Raw genomic sequence first — 19238 nt, forward strand, 5'->3', positions numbered from 1 at the left:
GTTTCAAATGTGTTTAAGCAATCGAGAAAAACTGTAATACAGAATTGTTACTGTAAGTTCAATTTACAGTAAGTTACTGGAGAATGTTACTGTAATTTCTATTTTACAGTGTATCTTAGGGTACTGCCCCAGTGACAAGCACTGCACCTTTTTTTCTGACAGTGTACCAGAAGTGAATGACATTAATGGTTCTCAGACATGCTTTCTTCCATTGATATATAGCCATACAATCAGAGGTTTCTGTGTCACGTCTACAGAGTCTGCACAAGAAAATATGTGTAATGATGGAAAATATATTTCACCATAAAGACACATGTTTGACATAGACTATTTTATTAATGACAAATAATATATAATTTTACAATCATTGCTGAAAGCAGCTGCTCAAACAGTTCAAACACCAAATTATCATTCCTGATATATTGTGATAAACACTTACATCATCAAGCTTTGCCTGTTCTCATAATAAGTGAAGTTCCTACACGTAATTTAGGGAGGAGCGAGCCCATCTAATCTTCCAATCAACAGCCAGAGTATATAAGCAGCTGCTTACCTCTCTTCAGTCTCAGCTGTTTCAGCATCCCTCCACCTCCCCAAACTCCACCTTCATTTCAGGTACCTTGCCCTATGTAATCACATCCTATATTCACTGGGGGGTGTATCAGAGCTTGAGTTGAAGATGCTTCATCGAGCCCCTCCTCAGTGGACAGCAAGCCAAATTAGCTAACCTAATACCCTAAAGATTATATGGGCAAACAAACTCGTTAAACTGACAGTTAATAAGCTGCTCGAGAAAATACATGATTTAATGAGAATGATCTAAGAGAGTAAAACTGTCCTCATTTTCTAGACTTTGTGCACGTCTGCAGACCCTGAATTAATAATAAAGACACTAGATTAACTGATCAACAAGCAGACAGAAACTGTAGAATAATATGCTGAACTGAGCAAAATAAATCAGAGCATCTCTTGGGTTTGTTTGTTAACATTTAAAAGACTTTGAAAGTATTTATAATGGCACTGAAAGAAACCATTAGGAGTCAATTATATTAGATTCATTTTCCTCTGCTCATGTGTTTTTTGTATAATTATTCATCTGATTTGTGATATTTCTTGTTCACAGAGGCATAAAGCTCACTGCAGTTTTCTGGAGCTCCAACTTTTGCTCCTCTGATGGAGGAATACGTCACTTTATCATCACAGTGAACCTGAATGAACATCACAGTTATTGTTTCAACACAGTTATTACAGCATGATGTTTGAGCTCAATTCAGCACAGAACTTTTGAAGAACTGCAGAGAAGAATAAAAGCGATATACTGTAGGTCATGCTGAGAGAAGCTGGACAACATCAAGGAAGTGTTTGCTCACCTTCTTCTTTTTGCCTTGGTTTTTACTGTACGCAGTGACCTCGGTGTAAGTCACATGATCATCTGTCTGCTCCTAAATATCAATGAAAATATGACAAACCAAGCTATTAAAGGCTGATCCATCACTACTATTTTACACAGGTGCTGCAGATGTTTCAGGTAAAGTATGTGTGAAATGTACCACAGTAACTGTCAAATATACACAGATTATTGAAGATCAATCATATTGTTCACTGGGAGTAGGATTAATGGAAATGTTGATTGTGTCAGTGGTTCCACCATATTTATTATTGACTTTAGATCAGAAACAGTTCAAATACACTAACTTGTCATAATGTAATCTGACTAATAAGAGTGTCATATTTCAGGGTCAGTCCTCTGTGGAGAAGAGCTTAAACACTAATAACTCATGGATCAACCTGCAATACTCACCACAGAGTCATCAGTCCTTCTTCTGTTATCTGAAACATGATGTAATGGGAATAATTATGCAGATGACAATCAGTTTTTATAGAGTCTAGAAGAATTCTAGTGCTGTAAAATAGAAACATTATTTTTATTAACTCACTGATTTCTCTTCACTTAGAGGAAATCTGTCTAAATTACACATTTATTTATTCAGGTGTTTTGGATTTTTTGTCTGTTGTTACAAAATGAGAAACTCTGAAAACTCACCTGCTCTTTTTTTAAGAATCACCCAGAGAATTAGAGCAAGAAGGAGAACAGCGAATGAAGCGCCAACAATCCCAATCCCAATCACTGAGAGAGAGACTATAGAGAGACACATTCAGCATTACTGCAAATATATAAAAACAACAACTACTAATAAAATGATAAATGACACATTTAATAGCATAATGATCCATATTTATCATGAAGTAAATTGATGCTTGTGATGAGGATTTTATAGAAAGTTCAGTAAGTTTATTACAGCAGTGATGGTCCTCTGAGATACTGGTGTCACTTCAGCAACTTTAAAGTGTTTATTATCTTAAAGCTTCCACAAAAAAATAGTGTACAAAAATAGTGTACTAAAAAAACACAGTGTACAAAACATTTTGGCCGAACAACAACACTGCAACAATATCAGAGTGATATTAATATGTCCTCTGAGGTCAGTTTCAAGACAGGTCATATGTCGATTTATTGTACATAATTTTTGTAGATGACGTTTGTGATGATAAACCAGTCTGTGAGAGCCAGTGCAAACCACTGAAGAGAGAGACTGATGATGTGTGACAGTGATCATGTGATCATGAACCTTGTGTAGGAGCTGCTGCTGTAGTTTGGCTCGATTTCTTCTTAACCTTCATTGATTTCACCCATAAACCTTCAGTTTGTCCGGAATTAATCACATTATTAATCCTTATAATTCCTAAAACTGACCTCTGACATGGGTCATACTAGGTTCAGATAGACTATTCTGATTTATGCAATATTTCATGTATGACCCATGTAGGAGGTCAATTTTATGAATTTTAAGCATTTTTATGCATTTTATGGCTTTGATTACTACCATTTCACAATGTCAGTATGTATGAAGACATCAGAAAGAGTAGAGCCAATCTGTGAAAGATTTCACATCAGAATGGTGAAGTTCTGGAGTCAGGAAAGGGTTATCAGACCAAAACCACACTGTGAAAAAATTCACAAACTATAGTCTATAACCTCATCCCCTCCTCGGGTCATTTTGACCCGAAATTAATATTTATTTATTTATTTATTTTTAAATTTTGTCGCACTAGAACTTGGAATACACACACACACTGAAAGACTGGATTTGAGGTCATTTATGTGTGTCTGGGCCACACACAGATCCTCACCAGCCCCTCTTTGGGCCCCTGAACTGCCGGCGCCACCCTGGCCCTCTGAACTGCCACCAATCTGCCACAGGCTGGTCTGGTTCTTTCTGTTCCGCCACTGGCCCCAGCGCCAGCGATACCTACAAGGACCCTCACCCCTCCCTGCCCAGTCCCTCAGGGGACCCACGGAGCCAGGTAAGTGCACTAAACTCACCGCTTCTACTCCGGGACACTGGGCTCCCCTCACTGCCCTCCTGCGGGTACGTCTGTTGTCCCTTTGGTGCCACTTGTACAGAGTCTGGGAGCCTGGTTAACGCTTCCCAGTATGTCCCACTGGCTCATTCGGACAATCAGATTCAGCTATACCAGGGGTAGGCAAGTTCAGTCCTAGAGAGCCGCTGTCCTGCAGAGTTTAGCTCCAACCCTGAAAAAAACCTTCAGCTGCCTTTAGCCTTAGTAATCCTGAAGAGTTTGATTAGCTTGTTCAGGTGTGTTTGATTAAGGTTGGAGCTCAACTCTGCAGGACAGTGGCTCTCTAGGACCGAACTTGCCTACCCCTGAGCTATACAATTTAGTTTGCCAGGCGTTCCCCCAGGTTCAGCACTGTCCTGTCCTGCATCATGAGATTGCAGTCCTCCTGATGAAGGACGCAATAGAGCCGGTCCCTCCGGCTGAGATGAAGTCAGGGTTTGACAGCCCGGACTTAATAGTACCCAAAAAGAATGTCTAATCTTGGGTCTGCGTGTCTTGAATCAGGCCCTTTACAGGATGAATGTGACTCTAACCTGAATACTTGACAGTGTATGTGACTGAGGTCTTGACTTGATTTCTGAGAGTAAGCCGACATCTCCACTCTCTGTTGTCATCTTCCTTCAGGAGTGTTGTAGTCAGAGTGATGATACAGAGTCCTGAAGCTGGAGTCTGTCGTCAGATCAACACCAGCCTGATTCACCCACAACAGATGAATTTCCTCAGAACGGGCCCAAAGATCACAGAGGAATCCATCATATGAATACAACTGACAGGAGAGAGTCACAGAGCGACCTGTACTGATCTCAGTCTGTGATGATGATGATGATGATGAAACTGAACACAAGACACAAATCATATTACAGACTTTAATCTTTTAAAGAGTTTAAAGAGAGGATTGGGACCTTTTTAAATTAACCACATAATCATAAAATTACCATGAAGAACATGCAATGAAACACGTGCATCAGTTCCTTGTTGTTTGTTATTCACATATTGTTGGCAGATGTAAAATCCAGAATCTTCTTTTGTGACGCTCTTGATGTTCAGAGAGCAGTCAGACCCCAGACTCAGTCTCTCATGTCTCTCTGAGTCTTTCTTCTTTTTCCCTAAATTAATCAGTTCAACTGCTACTGAATGTCTGAAACTGCTATAGATCCATGTAGTTGAGTTGCAGTCAGAAAGAGCATTATTACAGGGCAGACGGACATCTTCACCAGAACTGATGAACACATGAGTCTCATCCACTCCACTAGTACCTGAAACACAAGTACATTTGAGTGATCATTATGTTATATATTAATAAATGAAAATATAAAACATATCGGCATAAAAAGCAGAAGATTCATACAGTCTTTTCCTCACTTAATGCAAACACACTCTCCAGAATAAACAGTTTTTCTTCATCAGAGAGCTGTTCAGATCACTCACACACTCTTAATATGAAGATAATGTTGATCATCAGATGTTTGAGTGTGACTCTATGTCCAGTATCAGGAATAATACACTGTATGTATCAATACACAACTCTGAGATCACAACTTGAATAAACTGATCATGTTCAAATGAACTCTTTCCAGACTAACTCCACTAAATGTCTTTAGAGAAAGTACAGATTTCTTTACCTGTGAGAAGTGAACAGAGAATGATCAGTCCCAGCAGACACAGATCACACTTATCAGACATTTTCTGTTTCTGTCAGTCTTCCTCTTCATTATACGCTCACAACTCTTTCTCTAAACATCATCAGCTCCTCCTGTGTTTGTTAACTTCCTCTGATCTGACCGAATGAGTGTTTCAATCCGGCTACAGTGGATATATAGTGACGCTGTGCCAGTGCATGATGGAGAAGTGTTGCTTCACAGATCTCTTATTAATATCCACTCTAATTCTTTTTTGTTGATTTACAGTACACTTTTACTGTAATAGGAACTGTCCCTCAAGAGCATCTTATGGTGACGTGTTCAATAATAAGAGCTCAGGCAGTTTTTGTATCAGTTACCCATTTACAGGGGTGACATTTATCATCCTGGCCATAAGAGGGCGATAGAAAGAGGAAAAGAAGGAAAGAGAAGAAAGGAGGGCATGTTAATGGAGTGTGTTTGGTGGGGTGACACTGCACTAGTGATATAAAACGCACACACACAGGTCTGTTCAATTAAGCAATACTTTTAAGGTAGTCTAATATTTTTCTGACTAACAAATTGGCACAGTAAGGGTAGATTTAAATAAATAAAGAAAAACGAAATTTAAATAAAGAAAAAATGAAATTTAAATAAAGAAAAACGAAATTTAAATAAAGAAAAAACAAATTTTAAATAAAGAAAAACAAAATTTAAATAAATAAAAACAAAATTAAGTTAAATTAAAACGAGATTAATTTAGATTGATAATAACGGGTAAAAATGCTAATACATTTTGTTTCTATTATTCTATTTTCCACAATGTCAAAGCAACAAAACACAAGCTCAGACATGCACTTCGGTCCATACAAACTCCGCTGTTCTGCGCTCTAGCCAGAGAACACTCCTGTTGCTGGAATACGCGTCGGTTCTATTTCTAGCATGCACGCGTTTTCCGCGTGGCTCGAGCGCGCCTGAGACGCGTGTCTCAGTGTGCAAACTCCAACCTGTTAAACATGGGAGCCAAAATAAAAACGGACATGCCACGCAGCTGAGACGCTCACGCAGCCAGTGTGTCGCCGGCCTTATTCAAGGGGAAATGAGAACCGTTTCGCGGGGGATCCCAGGTGTGAGAGTGCCATTTTTCATTCAAATATATTCAGAAGGCCTTTCTTCTAGTGTTCTCCACAAACTACGACCTGCATGTGACAGTGATGGACAGCTTGACAGCCTCACAAATATGAAGCCTAAAATATCGCTATCGCCCCCTGGTGGCTTGCTGCAGTACAGGTAATATGTAAAAAATAGCATAAATTTGGAATTAGAATTAGTATATCAAATAATAACATATTAGGATACAATTCGAATTTTATTTTATATTACGAGTATCTGGCCCTTACAGTGTCTGCAGAGAAAAATTCTGGCCCTTGGACAAATATAGTTGATGACCCCTGCCCTAGGACTTGGTTAAGCTGAGAATGACATTCAAAGTCGATGATGTCAAAAATGTCACAATGTTTGATGTGCTGTATGTTCCAAAGTTATCCGGGAATCTCTTCTCAGTGGGAGCTGCTGTCAGAAGAGGAAATACGGTGCAGTTCTAAAAAATCTCACTGTTACATCCGTAGTAAAGATGGAGATCTCTGAGGAATGGGAACACAAAGATCTGATGGACTGTATCAGCTGGGTGTCGATGGAAGTTCATCTGACTGTCACTGTGCGTCAAGTGCATTAGTAACAGCCAGCGTGTGGCACCAGCGACTGGGTCCCACCACCAAACTGAAGGAACTTAAAAATATGGTAAATGGAATGGACTTTTCTGCAGAGAAAGAAGTTCTCTTCTGTGAAGCCTGCGTGGAAGGCAAGCTGTCTAGAAAGCCTCACAAGCCAAATTGCAGTTGGTTCATAGTGATGTCTGTGGTCCCATGCAGACTGAGTCTATAGGTGGGCCAAAGTACTTTACGATGACTATTCTAGATGTTGCAAAGTATACTTTATGAGGCAGAAGAGTCAAGTGCTTAGCAAATTCAAGGACTTTGAGAAAACATTCTCCAATGAATGTGGAGAGAAAGTGACAAGACTAAGAACGGACAATGGTGGAGAATACACATCTAAAGAATTTCAAGAATACTTGAAGGCTCAAGGTATCCATCATGAAACAACTGTTCCTCACACCTCAGCAAAATTGTGTGGCAGAAAGAAAAAATTGCACATTAATTGAAGCAGCAACCATGCTCTCTCATGCTAAATTGACAAAGATGTACTGGGCAGGGCCTGTAGCGACTGCAGTTTACATACAGGACAGACTGCCCACATCTGTTCTGAAGCAAGAGACACCCTACCAGAGATGGTATGATAAACAGCCAAATGTAAGTCACATGAAAGTGTTTGATTGTGTAGCTTATGCACATGTTCCAGATGCAGAAAGAAGAAAACTGGACAAGAAGGCTGTGAAGCTACGTTTCGTACGATATGCCAACAATGCGAAGGGCTATTGTTTGTTTGATGAAGAAAGAGGAAGAATTCTAATTCGTCGGGATGTGATCTTCAACGAGTCAGACTTTGACTGGAAACAAGAAGTGGACATTTCTTCTTCGGAGAATGAAGTTAACATGAAAACTGATGAGACAACATCAGTCAATGTTACTGTCGATGAGACTGCTTAAGAAGGCGTCAGGATCAGAAAACCACCCAAGAGATTTGGATATGATGAGTTTGCTGATCTGGTGGCAGTTGGTGTTTGTTGTGTTGAGGAACCAAGCACAAAGGAATGGCAGGATTCGGCTGATTTGGAATATGAATCGCTGTTGGAAAATGAGATGTGGGATTTAGTTGAGCTACCACAGGATCGGAAAGCTATAGGATCAAGATGGGTGTTCAAAATCAAGCATCAGAGTGATGGACGAGTGGAAAGATACAAGTGCAGACTCATCGCTAAGGGATTCTCACAGAAGTATGGTGCTGACTTTTTCACCCGTGGAAAGATTTAGCTCAATTCGTACATTGCTGTCCTTTGCTGTCCAGAATAACCTACATGTGCATCAGACAGATGTAGTAACTGCATTTCTGAAGGACACCTGGACCAGGAAATATATATATATGTTGTATAACATGTATGTTGATGATCTGATACTAATCACAGTCGCTGGAAAGAATGGAAGAGCTGAAATTTGCTCTTAAGAAGCGCTACAAGATGAAGGACATGGGAGAACTTAAAATAAAATGTTAAAACACCAATGAACAGACAAGATAAGAGAATCACCAAATCAGCTCCAACAGAGAGGATTATACAAACAGTCTGAGTCTGTCCATTACTGTATTTATTAAAGCAGTTTATATATGAAAAAACTAGAAAATTACATTGAACACAGTAGGCAAATATCCCAAAAAAAGTTTTTGCTATTTTAGATATTATTGCAGATTCGCTCAAAACTCAGCAGTATTTTATTGTAATCTTGTAGGCATCTCTATTTCCTCTAGGTGCTGCGAGTTCTTCCTCCCTGCAATATAAATGCATTCATTGATCTCTCATATGTGTTTTTATCAAGACTGCAGATTGTTCCAGATCAGATGAGTGTGAATCATCAGATTGTGTGAAGCTCAAACTCACCAGCTCTTCTTGCACAGATGATCTGAAGAAGAATCACAGTAGGAGCAGCAAACACTGCGATCTCAACAATCATCAAAATCACTGCAGGAAACACGTGTGGACAGATGAGAGAGAGGAAGAAGAGACTGAATCTCTGAAACTGTACATGACTGAAGTCAAGGGTATCAAACAATGAATGATTATTGACAAGCATTTACAGACTGACTGATAGTTTCAGTGTTATAAAGCTGTCGTCATAAATGAACTGCAAACAAAGACGTGTCGTACCTCTGAATAATAATCCAGCAGTCCTACTGACTTCAGTTGATGCTGTGACAGCTGGATCTGTGGATCACATCTGTTAGTTCAGTTCAAACACATAATGTAATATATAAACATCATCATCACATAATACTTGAGCTTCACAGAAATGATGAATATGTGACCCTGTGTGAACTTCACTGTTCCACAAGTCTATCCAAGACATTTCTTTTACAATCTGCTGTAGTCCAGAGCAGCTCTATATCAGTGTGACTCAGTTATGGTGCTGAAAGCTGCTCACACTAACATGGGATGACTGGTATGTTTATGAAACGCTCACTATTATAATCATTTAAGCTCAAAACATGTGAAGGCCAATACTCTGAATTAGTCCTCTGCATTTAACCCATCCAAGTTGGTGTGTACACATTAGGAGTAATGAGTAGTGAACACACACACACACACACACACACACAGAGCATTGGGCAGCCGCTGGTATCAAGAATCAATCCAGCAACCTTCAGGTTACCAGTCTGACTCTCTAACCATTAGGCCACTGTATCATAGGATGTAATGAGTTACACTAGTCGTCTTTAACATTATGGTCATGACTCATGTATACCAACATGTTATAGACTCACTGACAAACTATTTAAAGAGCTACTTTTTTTAAAATAATTTTTGTGATGATAAACCAGTCTGTGAGAACCAGTGCAAACCACTGAAGAGAGACTGATGATGTGTGACAGTGATCATGTGATCATGAACCTTGTGTAGGAGCTGCTGCTGTAGTTTGGCTCGATTTCTTCTCGATTTCTGAGCTGCTGACTGGAATCAGTGTTGTTGAATGGACTGGAGCTGCAGAAGATGAATGTTTAGATACATCTTTAGGACATTAACATCATATTTTCATACTTTATCATGACATGCAGTTTGTGCTCCATCATCACTGTTCAAAGTGGCAGTAATTGAGAAGACCACAAAACCAGTTATAAGTCACATGGGTATATTTGTAGCAATAGCCAACAATACATTTTATGAGTCAAAATTATCGATTTTTCTTTTATTCTAAAAATTATTAGGATATTAAGTAAAGATCATGTTCCATGAAGATATTTTGTAAATTTCCTACTGTAAATATGTCAAAAATTTATTTTTGTAATTAATATGCATTTCTAAGGACTTCATTTGGACATCTTTAAAAGAGATTTTGTAATATTTTGATTTTGTGCACCCTTATTTTCAAATAGTTGTATCACTGCCAAATCATACATCAATGGAAAGCTTATTTATTCATCTTTCAGTAAAAATGGTTCTGTGGTCCAGGGTCACATATTATTTATGCCTTCTTTATATGAGAGTGAAACACTGAGCTGCTGTCCATAAACCTTCAGTTTGTCCTGAATTAATGACATTATTAAGCCTTGAAATTCCTAAAACTGACCTCCTCCACGGCTCATACAAGACTCAAATAGATTTGTGAAATATGTAATGTATGATCCATATAGGAGGTCAAATTTATGAATTTTAATGCATTTTATGGCTCTAATGGCAATTTCACAATGCCAAAATGTAAACATACAGGATATGAATCATGTCTGTGGTGAATGAAAACAGACAAGACAAAAAATGGGATGTCGTCAAAAGATCTGTCCATTAAGCCATGCAATATAAACACAGAGTCTTCTGAAACTGAGTTAGGAAAGTTAGTTTCTCACCTGAATATTTGACAGTGTATCTGACTGAGGTCTTGACTTGATTTCTCTGAGTAAGCCGACATCTCCACTCTCTGTTGTCATCTTCCTTCAGGAGTGTTGTAGTCAGAGTGATGATACAGAGTCCTGAAGATGATATCTGATATCTGGAGTCTGTTAGATTAACACCAGCCTGATTCTCCCACAACAGATGAATTTCCTCAGAACGGGTCCAATTATCACAAGATTCTCTATCATATGAATACAACTGACAGGAGAGAGTCACAGATCGACCTGGACTGATCTCAGTCTGTGAAGATGATGATGATGATGATGATGATGATGATGATTAAACTAAACACAAGACACAAATCACATTACAGACTTTAGTCTTTTAAAGAGTTTAAAGAGAGGATTGGGACCTTTTTAAGTTAACCACATAATCATAAAATTACCATGAAGAACATGCAGATGAACACGTGTATCAGTTCCTTGTTTTTGTCCATTCACATATTGTTGGCAGATGTAAAATTCATGATCTTCTTTTGTGACGCTCTTGATGTTCAGAGAGCAGTCAGACCCCAGACTCAGTCTCTCATGTCTCTCTGTGTCTTTCTTCTTTTTCCCTGAAGTAATCAGTTCAACTGTCACTGAATGTCTGAATCTGTTATAGATCCATGTAGTTGATGGACAGTCAGAAAGAGCATTATTACAGGGCAGACGTACATCTTCACCAGAACTGATGAACACATGAGTCTCATCCACTCCACTGGTACCTGAAACACAAGTACATTTGAGTGATCATTATGTTATATATTAATAAATGAAAATATAAAACATATCAGCATAAAAAGCAGAAGATTCATACAGTCTTTTCCTCACTTAATGCAAACACACTCTCCAGAATAAACTGTTTTTCTTCATCAGAGAGCTGTTCAGATCACTCACACACTCTTAATATGAAGATAATGTTGATCATCAGATGTTTGAGTGTGACTCTATGTCCAGTATCAGGAATAATACACTGTATGTATCAATACACAACTCTGAGATCACAACTTGAATAAACTGATCATGTTCAAATGAACTCTTTCCCAGACTAACTCCACTAAATGTCTTTAGAGAAAGTACAGATTTCTTTACCTGTGAGAAGTGAGCAGAGAATGATCAGTCCCAGCAGACACAGATCACACTTATCAGACATTTTCTGTTTCTGTCAGTCTTCCTCTTCATTATACGCTCACAACTCTTTCTCTAAACATCATCAGCTCCTCCTGTGTTTGTTAACTTCCTCTGATCTGAGCGAATGAGTGTTTCAATCCGGCTACAGTTGATATATAGTGACGCTGTGCCAGTGCGTGATGGAGAAGTGTTGCTTCACAGCTCTCTTATTAATATCCACTCTAATTCTTTTTTGTTGATTTACAGTACACTTTTACTGTAATAGGAACTGTCCCTCAAGAGCATCTTATGGTGACGTGTTCAATAATAAGAGCTCAGGCAGTTTTAACCTACAATCATTCTGTAAACACCTCAACAGGTTAAATCTTCCCTCTAGAGAGCGAGTGCTGACTGTTACCAGTGTTGTGTTGAATGATTCACTGTCAAACCACCATAACCACTAACCTAAGAGGAACAGATTTGACACGACACTGATTGAGAAACATGTTCTTCAGCGTGAGAAGTGCGACTGTAAACCACACTGTCACCCACATTTGGTCTGAACTGAACTTATAGACTTGTAGGGAGTGAAATTAAGGGTATAAAATAATGTTCTAATACCTTGTATAGATCTGGGGTATAATATCGCGAGAACAGCGCCCCGCGATTTGGATCGCGGGGGAGAGGACAAACAGTGTGTGTGTGTGTAAAGTTAGAGTAGCGGACGGAGAGAGAGAGAGAGAGGTGCACGCTCTGTAATCAGTTGTGGCAATTTATGATGTTCGCCTCTGAATGTTCAGTAAAAACAAGTGTGATCACCCGAGCTCTTTGTCAGTGTCATCTATAAGCGGTGATAACTTGGTAAACAGAACAAAGCCAAGAACCCACGAAGCAGCGCTGGGTAAGAACTGTAAAGTTAGAGTATAACCCACGTGCGCGTTACACTGGTGGCAGCGCTGGTTGGCTTGTTTTCTGGACGCTTGTTTTTTTTTTTTTTTTCATATTGAACGACGTGAATATCGCCGCTTTAACCTGCAGAGCCGTTTATACTGTTCTATTTTTTTACGTGCTCTTTTTGCAAGTTCGGATTACGTGCATTCTTTTTTTCTTTCTCGCACAAAATGGCGGACGATGAGAATGACGCAGTTGCAATGCAGAGAGACAGACCTGTCGCAGATGAAGCAAGTCCACATCCGTCATTTAAAATTGACCTCCCTGCTCCTTTTTCTGGAGATAGTAAAGAGCCATTTAGTGCATGGATACAAAGATTTGAAGTGGCACTTGATGTCTCAGCTGTACCACTGGATAAGGCCAAACTTCTCCCTGTGAAGCTTACCGGTCCAGCGTTTGCATACTGGCAGTCTCTCTCCCCTGCGGTGAAAGCGGACTACAATTTGACCAAAGCCAGTTTAAGCACTGTTTTTGGACGTAAAACTTTTTTGGCCACATTTCAGACATTTTTGAATGCTCGTCCTCGTAAGCCACAAGAACCTCTTGAAGTCTATGCTGCTGAACTTACAAATCTTGTGACTGAAGCGTTTCCTCAATATGATGCAGCAGCCCGTAATTGTGAAATTTTTCGCAGATTTGTGACCGGCTTAGATCCATCACTTCAACTGAAAATTCATGAGCATGGGGCTGTGACTTTGGACAATGCTTTGAAAGTGGCCAGTCAGTGTGAACGCGCTCAGTTAGCCATTAGTGTTGCTGGCCCTTCAGGTGTTATGCCTGTGACTGTGAATCCCCAGCCATCGACTAACATAGTGACACCAACTCAAATCACTGAACTAGCATCAGCCATCGCTGAACTCCGAACCGACCTACAGGCTTTACGTCAGTCTCACTTGCGACAAACTGATGAACGTATGGACCAGCTCTCGCAGCGGATTTCCAGCCTTCAGGACGAGGTGAAGTCTTCCACGCACTCTCCACATCAGACCTGCGCAGCCGTGGATTACAACATCACAGCACGTCATCGCCAGCCTGATTGGGATGATCATCATTACCGCCAGGACTGCTGCTGTTCTTCTCAACGTACACAGAGAGGTCGACGACAACACCCTCATGATGACTGCTGTCCTCCACGACGCTACCATGGCCACTCAGAAAACGATCGAGCACCCCCAAATGCTGACTTCTACTGCCAAAGACGCAGCTACTCTCCTTCCTCCCACAGTCGTGAGTCACACACCTCTCACACCACACAATCTGATCGATACACCCCCCAAAGACATCATTATGGCAACTCAAACTCTGGCTGCTCGCCTTCCCGGGAGCACCGGCCTGATTCCGAATACGAACATAGAACCCGTTATGCTCGTTCACCCTCACCAAGCCCACAGTACAGAAGTTCCAGTTACCACAGACACAGATCTCCTTCGCCACCCCCCCACTCCCAAAGTGCGCCAAGATCCCCCACACGACATGTACATTTCTCCCCATCCTACAAGGGGACAACCCCTTTCTCACCACAGCGGGGAAACGAGTAGAAGCTGTCATTGGGGACCAAATGCCAGCTTCATCCCCAATAATGGTCCACTCTGGTACAGTTGGTTTCAAACCTACTCCACCTACACCATTCATTCAAATTGCACTGGCTGGTACTGAACTCCATGCTTTGGTTGATACTGGGTCAGGTTTATCTCTCATTACCGATGACTGTCGTAGATCAATTCCAGCTTTGTCTACTCAGTCTATCAGTAAGTCATTTGTGTTAGCGTCATCAGTTACTGGACAGTTATTGGACATACTGGGCTCTGTAATAGCACCCATACACATTGGAGATGTCACATTTTCTCATGTTTTTCATGTGGTACGTACAGCCACTCATCCTGTTCTCATAGGATGGGATTTCTTAATTGAACACACAGTTACCATTGATGTACCACATGCATGTTTACAACTGTATAACACTTCAGTGCCTCTTTCACCGCCCCAGTCACTGATCCCAGTACAAAGTTCTGCAGTTAGTGTCGCTCAGGTGACTGTGCCCCCTATGTCTGAGATGGCAATCCCAATTTCTATCAAAGATAATGGTGTAGCGAATCCTTTCACAGACACATATGTGGGTATGCTGGAACCTCAGCCCCCTCAAGTTATAACCTTAGGTGTAGCTCGAACACTGACATCAGTTCAAAAGGGGAGGGCCATTGTTAGAGTTGTTAATCCGACTGATGAACCAGTCTCTCTTGAGGCTGGATGCCCATTGGGTCAGCTTTTCTCTGTCACTGGCAATGCGCATGATGAGTATGCATTAGTCTCAGCTGTGACAACTTCTAAAGAAACTGTCCATCCAGCGCCTGAAGTGCATTTGGAAGATACACACTTAAACGCTGAAGAACAGGCACAGCTTAAGACCCTACTGACTGAATTCGCTAACATTTTTAGCTCCCATTCTCATGACTATGGAAAAACCAACTTAGTATCACATAGTATCAACACGGGTGATGCTGCTCCAATAAAACTGCGCCCTTATAGAACATCACCAGCTACACAGGCTGTACTACAACAAGAGGTATCAAAGCTTTTGGAACACAACATCATTGAGGAGTCTCACAGTCCGTGGTCCGCTCCGGTTGTGCTTGTCCGGAAAAAGGATGGAACACACCGGTTCTGTGTTGATTACAGACGCCTCAATGATGTCACAATCAAAGATTCACACCCTCTTCCTCGGGTGGATGATACACTCGATAGACTTTCTGGGGCCAGAGTGTTTAGCACAATTGATTTAACTGCTGGGTACTGGCAAATACCACTCAATCCAGATGACAAAGAAAAAACAGCTTTCTCCACTGGTACAGGACTATATCAATTCTGTATGATGCCAATGGGGATCTCTAATGCCCCACCCAGTTTCCAGCGCTTAATGGAGCTTGTACTTCGGGGTCTGCACTGGAGTATTTGTTTAATCTACTTAGATGATATTATCGTCTACAGTGCTGATTTCCCACAGCACCTTCAGCACTTGCGTGAAGTTTTTCAACGATTTCGTACGGCTGGACTCAAACTTAAGCCATCCAAGTGCCATCTGGCACGCTCTTCTGTCACTTTTCTGGGTCACCGTGTTTCTAGTGCCGGTGTTGAGCCAGACCCATCTAACATAGATAAAGTCAAGACATGGCCAATTCCAACTTCAGCCACACAAGTCAGGGCTTTTCTGGGTCTGTGTTCTTATTATCGTCGATTCATTAGACACTTTGCACGCACAGCTGAACCCCTGTACCATCTCACACACAAAGGTGTATCATTCTCATGGTCAGCAGAAGCAAATGAAGCTTTCAGTGTACTGAAGCAGGCACTGACGTCACCACCAATCATGGCATTTCCGAATCTTTCAATCCCCTTCCTCCTTTACACTGATGCATCCCTTCATTCAGTGGGCTCTGTTCTTTCGCAGCAAGTTGAAGGAAAAGAGCATGTCATTGCGTATGCCAGCCACGTGCTGTCTGCTTCAGAAAGAAAATGGTCCACATTTGATCGGGAATTGTATGCCATTGTGTGGTCAGTTCGTCATTTCCGACACTATCTTCGTTGTCACCCATTCACTATCGTTACTGATCATAAACCTTTGGTCGGTCTCAAGAAACTTCCTTTAGATCATGACCCTACAGGTAGACGAGCGCGTTGGGCAATAGAATTGGATCTTTACGACTGGCATGTCATTCACCGTGATGGAGCTAAACACCTTAATGCAGATGCCATGTCTCGCCGGCCAGAGACTCATCCCATGGAACCTGACAGTTGTTTTCAGAGTGACATGTCTACTGTCTCGGTAGCGACTCAGACCACATCGATAGCCTTGCAAGACATACCAGTGTCAGCACACTCCCAAACACTGCCCACGAGCAAAAATGTCCCTTTGCCCATGTTCGTTCCAAACCACACAACATCAAATCTTGTTCAAATCCAAAGTGACTGGAAGGTGATGGAACAACAGAGGTCAGATCCAGATTTAGCTGTTGTTTTCTCCTGGATAGAAACGGGGCGTAAACCGCCCTTATGGAGGCTACGTAATGCTTCACCATACCTCAGAAAACTGTGGGCACAGTTTAGTCGCCTTAATGTTCATAATGGAGTGTTATGCAGACACTTGCGCAACTCATTAGGTGACAATACCTTACAAGTAGTCGTTCCTACATCATTGATTCCTGAAGTACTCAGTCATGTCCACGGACACCCGTCGGTGGGTCACTATGGTCTGGCCAAGACATCGGACAGAGCCATGCGGTCCTTTTACTGGCCTTACATGTCTTCAGACATCGCCAAACATTGCTCTCAATGTGCTGCTTGTCAGTCACGGCGTTCTCCTGTGCCCCGACCACAGGCGCCACTCATTCCTATCTCACCTGACCGTCCATTTCAAATAGTGGCTGCAGACATAACAGAGTTGCCTATTTCTACCAAGGGTAACCGTTATGTACTAGTAATGATGGACTTGTACACTAAGTTTGTCAATCTCTACCCATTGAGAGATCAAACAGCTGTCTCTGTAGCAGGCTGCATTTTTGACCACTACATTCCACAACATGGTGTCCCTGAGGCCCTACACTCTGACCAGGGCAGACAGTTTGAATCTGACCTTATAAAGCATCTTTGTAATTTGCTGTCAATCAAGAAGCTTCGCACGTCACCGTATCACGCTCAGTGCGATGGGGCCGTTGAGCGCTTTAATCGCACTCTAAAAGATGAACTTTCCAAACATCTTTTTGAATCAGGTACGGAGTGGGACGAGCACCTTCCACAAGTTGCATTGGCATATAACACCACTAAGCACACAAGCACAGGATTGACACCTTTCTTTTTGGTTCATGGCCGGGAGGCCCGTGTTCCCCTTGACACCCTGCTCCGGGATAATAATGCTTTCAGTTCAGCGACAGTGGGCACACCAGCAGCATATGCTAACAATCTGTGCAAGAGATTGACCTCTGCTTACCGTTCTGCAACTGCTTACTGAGACAGGGCGCAAGAACAACAACGCCTGAACTATGATCGCCATTTGAAATACACTCCCTATAACCGTGGTGACTTGGTGTTAGTGGATGATCCTGCCCACCGCCACAACAAACTGTGTCCACGTTGGGTGGGCCCATATGAGGTTTTGCAATCAATATGCCCCTCTGGTAGCTCTACCCCTGTCAATTTTGAAGTTAAAGATGTATCCAGACCTCATGCAAGATCAAAAATCATTCATTACAATCGCATGAAACCTTACATCACTGACCCAAAGAACACACACGCCCTTCCTCCCCCTTCCTCCCCTGTTAAACCGAACACTCTGAATACTTTATCAGGACTCCTTCCACCTCACATTACACCGGTGCCACCAGGGCTTCCCACACCCCGGGTTCCATTGGAACCACCACAATTGCCCCAGTTGCACCCTCGCCTTCAATTGCAACAACCTGGCACCTCACAACATTCCAGCTCTACGGACAGGGCACAGGACAGCCATGTTACCCCGGACTCTGAACTGTTTCCTCCAACACAGTGCACACCTATAGCTGGACTGCCAGCAGGTGCATCTGATTCACCTGACGCTCCAGTGTCTACTCGGGATGTGCTCCCCAGGACACGTCGGTTGCCTTACCATTTAAAGGACTTTAAACTTTACTGACTTGCTAAATGTTCCCTGTACACGTTTATTATTTTATGTACAAGGTTGATAGATGTAACGAGTGAAATCCTTAGTCAGAGCATGCGGCTTTATTGATTTCTTATGGGCCTGGTTGATTTCCTATGTTTCAGTATTGTGGGGAAAAAAAAAAAAAGAAAATGTTATGTTTGTTTTGGCTTGTTCATACAGATTTTAAGAACTGTAATGTTTTGTATGTTATACACATTTTGTTTTGTACCTTTCTTTAGCTATATATAGACACACAAGGATTGTGTTATAGAAATGAGGACATTTCTACTTGGGTAAGGGAGTATTATGTAGGGAGTGAAATTAAGGGTATAAAATAATGTTCTAATACCTTGTATAGATCTGGGGTATAATATCGCGAGAACAGCGCCCCGCGATTTGGATCGCGGGGGAGAGGACAAACAGTGTGTGTGTGTGTGTAAAGTTAGAGTAGCGGACGGAGAGAGAGAGAGAGAGGTGCACGCTCTGTAATCAGTTGTGGCAATTTATGATGTTCGCCTCTGAATGTTCAGTAAAAACAAGTGTGATCACCCGAGCTCTTTGTCAGTGTCATCTATAAGCGGTGATAACTTGGTAAACAGAACAAAGCCAAGAACCCACGAAGCAGCGCTGGGTAAGAACTGTAAAGTTAGAGTATAACCCACGCGCGCGTTACAGACTCATGAAATCCAAAACAGTTTTTAAATTATGAAAACAGTTTTTCACATTATGAAATAAATGTTTTTCTTCAAATCATGTTGGCCACAATTATTGGCACCCCTAGAATATTTATGAGTAAAATATCTCTGAAGTATATTCCCATTCATATTTACATTTTTTTTAGCACACCAGGGTGATCATGAACATGAAAT

General features: G+C 41.4%; 1 long non-coding RNA gene and 1 pseudogene across 1 annotated transcript; both read right to left on the reverse strand.

The window, feature by feature from the left end:
• Positions 1-1111: 1111 nt before the first annotated feature.
• LOC137033688 (uncharacterized) lies at positions 1112-2129 on the reverse strand. Its single transcript, XR_010896873.1, has 4 exons — positions 2045-2129; positions 1802-1830; positions 1371-1442; positions 1112-1208 (listed from the first exon to the last, which is right to left on the reverse strand). It is a non-coding gene; the product is annotated as an uncharacterized lncRNA (long non-coding RNA).
• A 1822-nt stretch (positions 2130-3951) lies between these two features.
• The window catches only part of LOC137035028 (carcinoembryonic antigen-related cell adhesion molecule 3-like), a 30401-nt pseudogene continuing 15114 nt past the window's right edge, over positions 3952-19238 (reverse strand).

This window comes from Chanodichthys erythropterus, chromosome 13, assembly GCF_024489055.1.
Source record: "Chanodichthys erythropterus isolate Z2021 chromosome 13, ASM2448905v1, whole genome shotgun sequence".
In the NCBI taxonomy this organism is placed as follows: Eukaryota; Metazoa; Chordata; class Actinopteri; order Cypriniformes; family Xenocyprididae; genus Chanodichthys; species Chanodichthys erythropterus.